Source organism: Accipiter gentilis, chromosome 28, assembly GCF_929443795.1.
Source record: "Accipiter gentilis chromosome 28, bAccGen1.1, whole genome shotgun sequence".
Classification (NCBI taxonomy): domain Eukaryota; kingdom Metazoa; phylum Chordata; class Aves; order Accipitriformes; family Accipitridae; genus Astur; species Astur gentilis.
In genome coordinates, this window is record NC_064907.1 from 20874011 (window position 1) to 20888563 (window position 14553).

At 42.5% G+C, this 14553-nt stretch overlaps 1 protein-coding gene across 7 annotated transcripts in view; it reads right to left on the reverse strand.

The window, feature by feature from the left end:
• SLC23A2 (solute carrier family 23 member 2) overlaps positions 1-14553 on the reverse strand; it is a 71021-nt gene that overhangs the window by 46520 nt on the left and 9948 nt on the right. For 3 of the 7 annotated variants that reach the window (XM_049831182.1, XM_049831184.1, XM_049831180.1), the window contains one exon: positions 13267-13365. The exons of 2 other annotated variants lie outside the window; for them this stretch is intronic. The gene's annotated coding sequence lies outside the window, so the exon portion shown is untranslated. Of the gene's footprint in view, positions 1-11230; positions 11330-13266; positions 13366-14553 lie in introns of those variants that run through there. 2 more of the 7 variants (XM_049831185.1, XM_049831181.1) reach the window with 1 other exon arrangement.

Genomic DNA, 14553 nt, shown 5'->3' on the forward strand with positions numbered 1-14553 from the left:
TTGTGCTCAACTTCCTTTCTTCTTAAATCCTGAATGCAGTTACAGCTTGTATGACAGTGTTTCTTAGAACTTTTCCCACAACTGTGTATTTTGAAATACTTGTAAGAAAAATCTAGGGTCCGAGACGTACATCAAAGCAGACTGATAGTTATTCTAGGTGAAGAAGTAATTACAAGATGGAAGTGCCTTTAAAAATACCTTTGGCTGATTTCTGGGCAAGAAATAAGAAATAATTTTCAAGGAAAAACAACAACAAAAGAGTAGTGAAGCCAAGCCATACACTCCACAGGCACAGATCAAAGTGCTTCAAAAATTAATGGAGAAGGAATGTGCTTTTTGTGACCTGCTATTGTATTCACCACGGCCATAAACTAAGTCAGACGCCTACATCTTTCCTGGACCTCCAGGTATGCTTGTAATTAAAAGCAATAGCTCAAATAATTTTTCTTCCGAGAACTGACAAAAGTAAAACCTGTTTATTGGTCAACATAGCATCATGTGAGGTTGCTGACCGCAACCCTTAAAGCATCATTACCTTCAAGTATTCCCAGATGCCCCGGGAAACGCTGTTAACTTCAACATACACTTAAAAGACCACAGAATACGGCCCAAACTCAAGTATGCAATAACTCAGCCAAAGGAACAACACACAACTGACCTAATAAGCCCAAGTATCTAATAACCCTACACCTAATAAGCTACAAACGGGAACTCTACAATTAGACTTCACATCTACAACTTCAATCTCTTCATTTCTCAAACACCAGACAACAGAAGCACATCCTAGGTGCAGTCACGGGTTCTAGCCACGAGCAAAAACCCATGATCAGCCCAACAGCTCTGACCTATTCAATGCCGCAGATCACAAAACAGAGTAGATATGCAAATTTATATACTAAGTCTAGACTTGAAACATCTGTTGGTGTTATCTGCTAAAGCTGCAATTTTGCAATTTTTTGGTATTACTTTGGCATTATTTTGCTGTTACTATTTAGTTAGCACACTCATGTTTTACCTTTCTCTCTATATGTATCTATATCTACCTTTGTGACTGCAAATAGTTTCAAAAGTGTGGGCTAAATTTCCATAAGAAAAAAAACAGCAGACTGATCATGCTACAGGCTGTGCAGAGAACATGGAAAGTTCTATCCTTTAGTTGAAGTGGCTGTTAATTTCATTTTCTAAAGGCAAAACTTGTTTATACAAAAAACGTTCATGCAGTTTTGAACTCAATACACCATTTGCTCAGATGCCTAGAAATCTACCTGCACTAAATAGTGAGCAGCCAGGTTGAAAACTTTAGCTGCAAGACTAAATGTTTTAGAATAGGGGAGGAAAGAGCAGACAGCCATACTTCTGTTCAGTGATCCTGGTACCTCATTCATGGTTCAGTAAGCAAACAGCAAATGCAGCTTCACAGCACTGCCCAACTGCTCCAGCAGCCACAACTCCTCCTCCCACCAATCCCAACCTCCTTCATCTGAAATGAAAAAAGCCCTTTTAATCTTCAAAGCATGGCCACAAGTCAATCTCAAACTTAGCACACTTTTTAATTTTCTTTTTAATTATCCAGTTGGGAGAGTTATGCCCTCCTTGCTCAGTGACCTTTCACTCCTTCAAGATTATTTCAAGAAATCTTTCCTGGGAATAATCTGCAAATTTATACCACTTGTAGAGGAAATGTTTCAAGGCTTCCAAGCACCGAGGGGGAGAGACAGCATGATTATTCGTGTGCTTTTGTGCAGGCAGCCTTTGCTGTGTTACACAGTACCCTCAGTTCTGCAGGCCAAGTATCTTCTGGCTTCAGATGCTGACTGCTGCGAGCGCAATCCCGACACATCTGCTCAAATACCTTCCCAAAAGTAAGTTGTCACCATGCTGAGTTTTAGAGCCCTCGAGTCCTTACATGGAGCCAACCCCCAAAAGGGCAAGAGAATTTCCTTCTACTGGAACTGGCAAAAGGCAAGGCACAAGCAGATCATCTATTGGTGCCATACAGCAATATAGATGCTATTATTAATTATATTAGCAATAATAGATGCCATTATTACTACTGATAACTGCTGACCAACTGTTTGTCCCATGAGTTTTGGTCATTAAGCATAGCTTGGTTTCCCATAGCCACAGGGAAAAATTAAGTCATTGTTGCCGTTAATGATTTTTAAGTTAAACCAGCACTACTCACTCTCTGCCCACACACTAAACAACTGTATGCAATCCTACATTTGATTCCCACACGTTAAGCCAACCAATTACTAATTTATTAATTTCACAACAAGCCTGGAAGTGTTTATAGAGACAGGCTTGTGTTTAACCAGACTTGCTAATTAACTTCCCGTACTCATGTTTCAGACGGGCTTAGGTGAAAGTGTTTACATGCACACCAATCATCATCTACTTCCTTATAAAGGTGCATTTGTACGTCTTGCTCGTGGCTTGAGAAGTTATTGTGATGTCACCAGTTCAGTCCTCTGACTCCACAGGGACAATTAGTAGAGACAGGAGGTAACTAGAACCTGTTGAAACCCAGCTAACATGTAACCTGTACGTCACATAACATGTTACCACGCAGAGATGCAAGATGTAATTTAGTCCAATAGCTTTGAAGATTTTTCTCCATACGTAAGCAGTTAATTAAGAATGCATTAAATATATATTAATGCATCAAATATCCCTACAAGCAACAAAACTGTTAAAGAAGGCTAAGTGAATTCTTCTCCAACTGAAGTGTCAGAAATGGAACAGTCCACTTAATACCAAACTGGTTGCTCGGTAAAAGCACAAAAAACTGTAATATTTTGACAGAGTTCACATTACTTATAATAATATTTATGCCAACTATGGTTTATTGAAGGAAAGCTTTTTAGTAAGACATGCCTTTTGCAAAAAAGTATTTTGGCAACATTTAGTAGAATACTTCTTTGTGATTTTTGCCAGTAAAACGACCCTTTTTCGCCAATACACTGTGGTTCCAATATTGGACCTTACCGATTCCTTCATCTTCAGGCCTCTTTTGCAGATGTCTGCATAGCACTACTCAAAAAAAAAAATAATCGTAATTATTCTTACTTAATTGGCATCGCTTAAAATGTGAGAATTCTTTGCTGATACTATTTGGAGTAATATCATTTAGGCATACATTTTGCCCTCAAACAAAATTTTTCATTTGAATAATTAAGAAGAGAAGAGACCAATACAGATAGAGTCTCCTTTGAAGGTACCCACACGCTGTGCCGTCTCCATAATAAATCTATTACCTGCCATTCAACAAAACATTATCTGTCACAACAGCCTCCAGAACAAAAACAGTAATTAGACTCGGATCTTAATACACTCAGTGCACTGTTCTGTGGTCTACAATTTAGCGGGTTTAGAAAGGAAGGAACAGTGCACCTAAGTGAGATTAAAAATTGGGCTAATACTGATCATAAAATCTTTACCAAAACTGAATAGCCAAGGAGGAGAGCTCAGATAACACTTTGGGTTTAGGCTCATTTATACTAAGAAACTTAACAGAAGGCTTAATTGACAGCTTTGCTTGATTCAATTGTGCCTTATTAGGCATCTTCATGAAAAGCATTAAATGTCTTTGATCCCTTCCAAAGAAGAGGAAGACTCATTAGCAATGGATGTTTACAAGTACCCAGGGCTCAAGATTACAGTTCTTCCCCTTCTGCAGAAGGGGCTTTTTAGATCTATGTTTTTACGAGAAGGATCACGTATCGTCTCTGAAAGAGCTCAGGCTTCCATCCTTTGCTTTTTCTGATATTTGCAAACAAGACAGATGGACAATGAAAACGTCAGCCTGTTTGAAAGCCCAACCTGTAAGAGCCAACTCAGTTTAATAGACCTCTGTACGCGACTAGCAATCCAGGAAAATTCAAGCCAGAGGGCCAGTCAACACTAAAGATTATTATTTATACCAAGCCAGATTTTCTGTTTTCTATGTTCTGAAATTAATACAACACAAATTGAGCTGTTCCCATTCAATTTTCAGTTTCTGGCTAAAGCAAATAAATAGATACACTATCTTACTACAACAAAACCACAACACTTGGGTACTAAAAAAGCCACCCCGTCTTACACATAATTTTTTTGTTTGAGTTTTAAAAGCATCTACTAGTAAGTTGAAATAAGCTAGAGGTAACCAACAAGTGTCTAACAGTCTGAATAAACCAGAACAGAGCCCTATAAAATTTTATTGATAATAACTATTATGCTCAGCATAATCTCCCAAAATTCTGCACACAAAATTAAATGGTACCCATGAAAATACATATTTCCAATATCAGCTAACGACTGTAACTGTCATTGTTCCCATATACAAAAGGACACAGAACAGTATGAGAATATCACAATTATGTCTTGCAGTCTGATCCTACAGAATAGAGACCTGGAGCTCCAATTTCTTTCTGGTCAGTCTGAATCCCAATTATTTCTTTGGTTTGCCCTTCATACAATGAAATGCTCATCAGGAAACTGTATTCTAAGCTTTTATCAAAAAATCCAATCTGTTAAAATACAACCAAGCAAATGCTTCTTGCATCAGGAATATCTAGCTCAACTTTCACAAACAATTCATTTTGTATTAAAAAAAATGAAAAAAGGAAAAAAAAAAGCTGCCATTTGTTAAGCTGCTGGTGCTTTAGAGTACATCATCTTCAAAAACAAGGATGTGTTTTCTTTGCTCAGGTATGGTAAGGGTCTGAATACAGGATTCCCCACACAAAGGGCAAGTAATAAACACAGCAAAAATTGTAGAGTTTACGAATTTATTTTCCTGCCGTTAGGATTCAAAGACTCCATGGAAATTCAAACCTTATCACAGAACAGTCCATTAAGCACTACTAGCTCTAGGATGCTTTCGTTTTATTCAGCCCACAAAATAAGAAAGAAGTTGCTAACTTTGCAGTGCAGCATTTTATTTCCATTCCAAGCTTCTGAATAAAAAGTGAAAGTCGTGACAGGGAGTCACATGCCTGGTTTTGAGATATTCTATATGAACTTGAATAGTGTAAGAACATATACACACTTTTTTCTAAAAGCACAACAAAACCGGAACACTGAGCTATATGATTAAATACAAGACAATACAGGTAAGTGATAAAAGGAACAAGGACAGAAAAAGAAGAAACCCTCAGGATCGCTACTTCTGAGCTAGAAAAGAAAGCGTGCTCTGTAAAGATGTGCTTAAGGGCAGACCCCAGCAGTCAAAGATTTCCAGCATTTCTTTCTCATTGCTAACATCGGGTCAACAACGACATGCACAGCACTGAAAGACTGGGATAAATTCACTAACAGCACATTAACCGCCTCATCATATAAACACAGCTAAGAGCACACTTAGCAGATGGAGTGTTTAAGGTACCTTCCTATTAAAGCTTCCGAACCGCACTTTATTCTCCCAACTTTTACAATCTTACAAGCGTACCAATAGCCAGCATACCACTAAAATAGGCCTTATTGCCCTAGGCTGCAATTTCATGGCCATGCAAAATAAGACTAAATACAATTAAAATGCGTTGCTACATTTAGAGTCCAAACTACTCAAAGCATCCACACACGAGGTTAATGCTCAGGAATCTAAGTGCATAAAACCCCCCTGAAGTCGCTTTTTACTTACTTTCCTGCTATTCCAGCGCTGCTGTCTACCATGCATTCTCAAAATGCTTCAGCCAACTGTTCAATGACACAAGCACTGCAATAGTTCGATTTAAAAATAAATTCAGACAACAAATTTGGGGGACACGCAGCCGTTTGAAATCTGTTCAGTGAGTCACTACATTTCAAAACAGTCAAAAACAAAATAATGGTGAGTCAATCTCTCCTTCACCATTTATACTAATTTGAGCCCATACTTCAAGCAATTTTAATCTAAAGCAAGTGTAAAGGAAACAGGTACAGAATGAAAACAATCCCTTTTATCACGAAGGAGATAACAAGCAAATCCTGGTTAAATCCAAACACGCATAAAGTTCAGTTATTGCTTTCATACCACACAGAACCTGAAAGTTCAAAAATACTCACAGGTACCATTGCTGCTCAAACAGCTCCTCAAACACAATTACAACTGGACTAATGTGCTCCCATCTGCTCCTAAAAATACAACTATCAGACAGAGCTTGTTTTCTCAGGCATTTTGCTGACGCAAGTACAAGATCAAAACATCACTCATTCAGAGGAGAAAGATTTATTGGTCCCCATAATATGTAAGCTAAAATCTAGCTATACCATCATTCTAAGGTGCACATGACACACTCTTACCAATGCACATCAATTTTATTATGTGCTTAGTGACAAAGGTTTTTTGGGAAGAATAAAATAATCTGGCTGCCTGAATGTGGTGAGAAGAAATTCTGGAAATTCCCTTTTGCCTGAATAGGACAAAGTTTATTCTCTCCTGAAGCAGTTTTAAAAAAAAGTAAGACCAGACACTTGGATGGTAACTGCATTCCCCCCGGCCCTCCATAACCAGCACTTTCATCTTCTGGCCTGAGAACTGAGACACAAGGAGATTTAGATCACTGAATTTCTAATTATAAACCCGTTAAAAAGTAGTTTTACAATTACCTCAAGCCCAGCCATTCCTCTGCAAATGACAAAATGGAGTTGTTGGATAGGTAGGAACAAAGAGTATTTCAATACGTTCCCGCTGCATAGGCTGGAAACAACCAAAATGTGTGCTTTGGGACTTCCTCACAACAGCCTGGCAGGAACCTCGGCCACCAATTTGTCCTTCCCGAAACCAACCCAGAGTTTTCAAACCCCAATCAGCCCAACTCTACTCTGGGGCCACGGCACAGCCAAGAAAAGAGTCACGGCTCTCTGCAGGCCCAAGGTGAATGATGATTCACTATTTACTAGACTGATGACAACATTCAGTACCAAAAAATAAGTCATGAAACCTCTGAGAGCACACTGGATTAGAAAACCATGGCAGACGCATAGTGCATCACTAGGCACACTGTATTTCTGATGCCATACACATTTTTATTGCTATGTTTGGCAACAGAATTGGCCAAGGTTAATGTTGAGTGCAAGGAATAAAACTAGAGCAGGAGACCTCTTAACTAGAAGCCTAGTTGGGGAAAGAGAACAAGTAGGAGGGAGAACAAGTGCCAGCGATGTTTCAACACCCCAATTCCCTTTCCCGGGGAGGTAGTTCTACTCCTTTCATGGCCAAATTACCATGGCAAGAAATCCACATTTAGATTCATCTCTAACGGAAGAACATTCAAATAGCAGACGTTTCCTTCCCATAACATGAAAATGGCCAAATATCATCAGATTTCTTTTCTGCCTTCAAATAAACATTGTCATAAGATGGCTCATAACAACTAGAAATATTTAGCCATAAAGAAAATATGCTCCCCAGTACTGACAGAAGTGTTATGTGCAGTACCATGAAGTTAGCACAATGTCTTAATGCACTTCACCCCTGGGAATGGCTAGAGAACATGGCAAATAGCTTTCATTTTAAATGATTTATTTTATTCCTGCCTTACACTACATCAAGATGCATCTCTTTTTACTCATCCTGACTATCATTATTTTCTTCCTACAGCTTTTAAGTAAAATAAAACACACTGTAACTGCTGTCAGACCATTTCATGATGACCACTAAGGCTTCATAAATAAGAACACTTGATACAATAAATTTTTCAAGCAATACATGAAACATCATCTTCAATGGAGGAAAAACTGTTCTGCGAAGCCATCTGCATTTTCTCTTGTAAGGAAAAATGCATAAAGAAGTGTCCAAAAGTAAAATAAATCTATTGAAGAAATGGTCCCACAGAGTCTTTTCGGGCTTGAGTTTTCTTCCCTTTTTTTTTTTTTTTTTTTTCTTATTACATGGTTCACACAAAGACACTGACAGGAACAGCTACAGCAGAACAAGATCTTCCAAAAATCACCTTGCATGGGACGCTGGTTTGTAATCTGCTATGAACTGGAATAGCTCCCGAGGGCATGCCAGTTGACTTCCCCCTGTAAACACTAGGATCAGAAGAGGTTAACTGCTGCAGTGCAGATTAGGTCATTAGAGCAGCTTAACAGCCACTTCTGGAGGAATCCATACTAAAATGGGTGAAGTTTCACCCATTTATTTTCCAACCGTCTCCAATCCACCTAAACAGCATAACAAAGCCACTTCATAGCACAATAAGAAAGTCCATTACAGTGAGGAAGTTGACAGATTTGGCTATACCAAGAAGAAAAAAAAAAGAAACGTAGTGACAGAATCAAAGAAAGAAAACAACTTGGTTTAATTCAAAAACCTTTGAAATAGTAACTGCATACAAATGCAGCATCTCCTACAGAGTCTTCTAAACAAATGCGGGAAAAATCCACGGTCATAAAAGTTTTCTGTTAGGGGGAAAAAAAATAAAAATCCTCAAACACCGCCATTATCTCAAGCTCCCCCTGAAGAAAAGAGTCTCCAACCAACTAATACCAACAAAGACACGACCTTTTATTTCTCCACTGGAATTCAACTCGAGGTTAGCTTCAACTACAAAAGACAGAAATTCTCCTATTAGCAGTCTTTAAAAAAAAACCCATACGCATACACCACTCCATACAGCTTTACGGATGCACACACAGTTCTACCCATGGCTCAGGGAGGGGAAGGAGCAGGTAAAAATTCTCCAAACAGATCTGGCTTCAATATAAAAGCAAGGCTTTTGTGGGGTAACCCAAAAAAGCTCCCTGACCTCACTGACTGAGCAGCCATCCATACAAGGGTAGCAGCACCACCGAGAGGTCACTGCAAGGCTGGGAGTGCGCAGCCAGTGATGGATGGGGGCTGCTTAAATTGGTGCTGTCACCAAAGGAAACATTCATCGACCTGCAGCCCAAATTATCCCACTATTTGAAAAGCTTTTTCTTCCTTCAGATTTGTTTCTGTACTGAAGATGCAGAATGAGCAAGAGGCCTGTACTCAGAGAACCTTATTTCCATCCCGCTCCTTACATCTACTCAATGTGAAAGCCAGGTGCCTTGAGAAAGCGGTTCACTGAATCTAAACCTAGCTAAGGGCAGGGTTTACGGACAAGTGACAGATTAGGGTGGATTTTAAACCATACAAACTCAGCCTGTTAAGGGAACAGCAGGAGCACAACCCACCCTTGAGAATCGCAGTCTTTAACTCCTTCCCTTATCCCCAAGGGCTCTGACAAGACATTTTCAATTCCTATTTGCATCTTCACTAGAGCCAAAGGCTTGTTTAAATCCATGATAAAAATCTCAGGGCTTGTTTAACCTCATTGCTAGCGCAAGGTTGAATTTGTTTCAGTGCATCTCCATGTTAACGCTGCTCTAGTTTCAAGCTATCTGGATCATGACTCGAAGCTAGGAGCAGGGTTACAAGAGCTCATCAACTACTAATCCAATTGCTCTACATATCACAAGGATTATTTTCCAGTTTACTAACCTGAGCTACTTGTTGCAATAATCCTTTATCTATAGTGAAATCACTAGGCAGATCAAGGTGCGCAGCATTAAGTCTAGCTCTGGCAGTGCGCAGCACATCAGTAGCTAATCGCTCCAGTATTTGTTCTGCTTCTCCGCCAGGTTTTACAGCCTGCATCAAACTCCAGCTGCCAGTAAAACCACTACCCAAAACAGCTTTTTGCCTTTTTTTTTTTTTTTTTTTTTTTAAAGCTTAAACTGGGTAATTTAAAGCTTGCTCAAGTATGGCAACACTGCGCTGCAGCGAGGATACACAGACATACTCAGCTCCCTGTGAAAACGGAGCATTTGGTATTTTTATTTCAGCTGGTCAAGTTCAACAGCAACAGGGAGCCCACCATTCACCTGGCACTGAACTCACACCAAGAGAGTCAGCTGCATAGAGCAAATGATAAGATGGAAAAATTAACATGCAAGGTCTTTACCTTGTCTTAAATGTATCTGGGGATTTCCCTTTCCTGCCAGAATCTTCTACTGGCTCTGCCTGCAGCTCGCTTTCGGGGTCAGCCCCTGCCTGCACTTACCTGGCCAGGTTAAAGGACGCACTGCATGAGACCCCAAACTGCGTTAAGTGTTTATCTTCCCAGTCTACAAAATTACAATGACGGCTCCAAAATGAAAGGACGGGAATGAAACTGTACAAGCCTCTGCCTGCATTCCCATCTTTTATGAAAAAAGGCAAAACCCACTAACAACAGAAATGCACGGTATAAGTAGCTAGTCGTTATCCGTTAAGTAAAGAAACCTAATCGAAGGCTTTCAACAAGCTTTGTTCGGGCATTTTCTGCGCTACCTACATCACTTATTTCTACCCAAAACGTACCTTAAAACAAAAGAAAACCACGCATGATACCGAACGGGGCTCGCAAGCCAAAAACAGAAAACAGAAATATTTACTGTCTCGATCTGCACTGAAAAAAAAAAATCCAACAAAAAAGCAAGCAAATAAATAAAAAGGAGGAAAAAAAAAAACCAACCCACAACCTCAAAGCGTATCACGAGAACGGGATCAGACAAGAAAGCGAAGCCACCCCTTCAGGACCAGGGGAGAATTAACCTGCGTTTCTCCATCCCATTTGCAAGCTTACGGCTCTGCCACCCATTTTGTTGCAGAGTAAAGAAAAAAACCCTAAAAAATAGAGGTGGTCCCCATGGAACAGAGACAATACCACCCCCCACCCACGGATAAATCCCCATGCCCGTCTCTGCCTCGCAGGGCAGGTGATCCGGCCGCAGGTGCCCACCTCAGGCATCTCCCCCTCCCGCAGCCGCCCAGGCCGTGCCCCGGGTAGGTGCCCCCTTCCCCTCCGCCCAGAACGGGCTGGAGGCGATGCCGAGCCAAAAAAACCGCCGGCACGGAGAACGTGGAAGGGTTTCAATACGGAAAAGAAAAGGGAGAGGGGGGGGGAGAGGTACGGACGGCGCAGGAGGGGCAGGAGCCGCGCCGCCAAGGTGAAAGGCGGCCGGGCAACATGGTGGAGGCTGCCGGGGAGCCCCGACCCACCTCCCCGGGAAGGAGGAAGGGGCGAGCCCCGGCTGTCTGGGGATGGAGGGCGGCTCATCAGGCGCCGGCGGGGGGCCGGGATGGAGGTGACAGCAGGCGGGAGGCGAGAGCAATGACCGCGGCGGGCTGAGGGGAGAGCGCGGCGGGGGAGGCGCCGGCGCCGGCGAGGCTTCTCCGGCAGGGCGGGCGAGAGGCCGCGCCTTGCCCGCGGGAGGAGGAGGAGGAGGAGGAGGAGGAGGAGGAGGACGGGCTCACCTGCCATAGCGGGCTGAAGGCGGCAATGGCGCTGGGGGCTGCGGCTCGGCTCCGCTCCGCTCGGTCGGCAGCGGCGAGTGTGGCGGGGCCGGGGCCGCCCCGCCAGGCAGAGCACGGGGCGGGCCGGGCCCCGCTCCGCCCCCGACAAGATGGCGGCCGCCGCTAACCCGCCCGCCCTTCTCCCCTCAGGCCCCGGCCGCCATGGCGGCTCCCGGGGCCGTGGGTGGCCCAAGCGCCGGGCCGGGCCGGGGGGACGAGGAGAGCTCCCGGCCCCTCAGCGGGGCTCGGCCCCTCGCCTGGGGGTAGGGGTGTCCTTCCCTAGCCTCCAGGAAAATGGCGCTTGCCTGGTGTCACCACAGGCTGCCCTCAGCCCTGGCCCTTTCCAAGCTTTGGTTATTTTATTATTTATTTCTTTTAGGAGAAATCCAGGTTTTATAATAGAAGAGTGGGCAAAAAAAAAAAAAAAAAGAGAGAAAGGCTAAGGAAGTTGAGCCCCGCAAAAGATGACACCTCCACCACACGCACGTCCCTCTTGCTAAAAAAATCTCACTTTCCTGAGATTCTCGGGCTGGTGGGACAGAGCAAATCTGACATGATCCTCCACCAGCGCATGGAGCTGGGTGTTCTCAAACAGAGCACAGATATCTGCCACTTCGATACACGGTACCAAAGATGGGCACCACCTATGTCAGCAAAGCCTGAAATGCCTAATGGGTTTTGATAACCTTAACTCGCTTTAATTTGGCTTCTGCCATTTCCAGTATGTGCAGTCTTGGACGCGCCCAGAGCCAGCCAGCTCACGGAACCTTTTGCTGCTCAATGTTTTTCTGGGAAGCCGGGGCTGAGCCCTCGGAACCTCCTCCAGTAATTTCTGCCTTTTCTCCCCACAACGAAACCGTGCTACAAACATCAGCCTGCTAATTTACAGTAGGTGTCCTTGAGATAATATTGACTGATGCTGAGCCTTCTCCCTCACCAGCCCCCTTCGTTATTTGATTAAGGTGCCTCATAGATGTAAGTCGATAGGAAAGCCTGTGCTCCCCAGACCAGTGACACTAATCGTAATCCATTGCATCATTTTACCCAGACCTGCAATTCTTTGTTGATCTTTCAGGTCTTTGCCTTAATAGTTGCTGTTTGTGCAGAGTTTGGCTACCGGGAATGTTTACCCGGTACTTGTTCGCCAGCTGTCCGAGCCCTTCCATCCCGCTGCCCCAATAAAGAAGGTTTCGTCAGATCCCGTTAAAACCCAGGAGCTTAGTTTAAGACCATAGACCCTATGAGGCCTCTGGAGCATTTGTGCTTCTTACCCTCATGCATAATTTTTTCCACATTCACTGCAATACTCTCCTCGTTAAGCTTCTAAAAGGCTTTCAAATGAACCATATGGAGAACTATATAGGACATGGATAAGTCACAACATACCTATTCTGCTGCTCTAGATTATGAATATTGATCCCTTAGCATTATTCAATACCTGGCCTTATCCCAAACGTATAGAGTTAGGGCAGCTTTTAAATGTTAATAGCCTTTGTTTGTTAGGGTAGAGGAGCATGGAGCCGTGATGTAAGAGACATTTTAGTAATGCAAGATTGATTGAGACTGCAGCAGTTCCACTGTTGACAGGAGTTTGTACAGGAAGATGGATCATATGTATTCAGTGATGCAGCCTCCCTACAAAGACTTCCTGTGTTCAGGAATCATTGGCAAAGACACAGCTCTATATTATTTTTTTTTAAGTGGTATAATTTCCTAACCTGCCCTCCCCCAGTGGAAGACGGCAGAGTGAAATACAGGTAATATGGCAAGAGATCTGCAGGTGGGAAGTCCAGACGCATACATCAGTCAGATTGAAATTTAACAGATAAAAAGACCTTGGGATTGTGGTAATCCCAAGGACAAGCAGGGGAAAGATGATAAAGGTGGATTTAGCGCTCTGAGAATTGAATTTGACATAGGTAGACCCCCTGGAACCACAGGCTCAAACCCAGCAAAGCATTTTTCAGGCCTTTGTTCCTCTTAAATAGATAAATTACCTTCTAGGTGGCCTTCTGTGCTGTGAAGTTTCAGAAAATAACCCTGCATTTCACTCACTCAGGGAGCTGAAGCCCATTTTATGCTGTCACACTGTCCTGCTGTAGAAGTAAAAATAATTTTACTGGCATTATTGGCATATATCATTTCTGTTACTAAAATGTAGTGAAGAACCATTAGGTATCTATAAAAACATTCAATCACTTTCTGCCTGAATGATTCACTGGACCATAAAAGAAGTTGGAAGAATCAGAGACACAGGATGTGCGTGTGCTGTCCTTCATAGCGACGCTATGAAGAGAAATTAGCAGTCATTAATCACCTAGTGTGCAGACCTGTGAAGTTCTAAAGACAACACATTCCTTTTAGTATTTTCTTTTCTATGCTACACCTAATCTAGGAGATCATCTGAGTTCCTCAAAGCTTACTCAGAGATTTACCTGAAGAGGTTAAGATGTTGCTGGATCTAGGCAATGAGTCACAATAGAAGGCTTATGCCAGTCCTCCCCATTCAACCAGTGTAAAATACCTCTCCATCAAAAATATATAGCCTGAATTCCTCCTGTAATTGCCCCAACCGGCCTAAATTTCTGTAACACTGACTTTCTTTAGCTAAGACTACAGTCCTGGAGTCCCAGTTCCTCCCTCTGTTCTTTGTACTCATCAGTCATTATGCTTGCTTTCATGATGCAGGACAAATATTATAGTATTAATGTAATCACAGTAGTAACAACTACAGAGTGCATCAGCAAATAGTGCTTTGTGATATTTGCCAGCCTGAATCACCACAACATCTCCACAGCAGCATGCAAGTACGGACTTGATGTTGTGGTAAGGCTGTGCCCATGTGGAGCTAAAAGTCTCCATGAAGAGATGGTGTTGTGGGACAGCTGAGCCTTTAGCCTGGGCCGTGTGTCCTTCTCTGCAGCCAGAGAACACAGTACTATTGCCATAATCTGAGGCAACCTTTAATGAGTATGTTCCCCAAGCACACCAGCTTTATTTTGTTTGTTTCTTCATGGCTCTGTACAAATAAAGTGGTAAGGACAGGACTACAGAAGGTCAGGGTTTTCTTGAGATGCAGCATGTACGTTTTTACTGGCATAAATTTAAACACTGAAATGTTTTTGGCTGGCATCTCTTCTGTTTACTCAAAATTTCCATTTTAAACCAAAGTGTTGCCTCAACATGAGTCATTGATCTGAGTACAGGATCTCCAAAAGACCAGATCAAAACTTCACATCCTGTTATATCCAGGGATGATTGTATTGTTTTGGGCCTGGGATCCA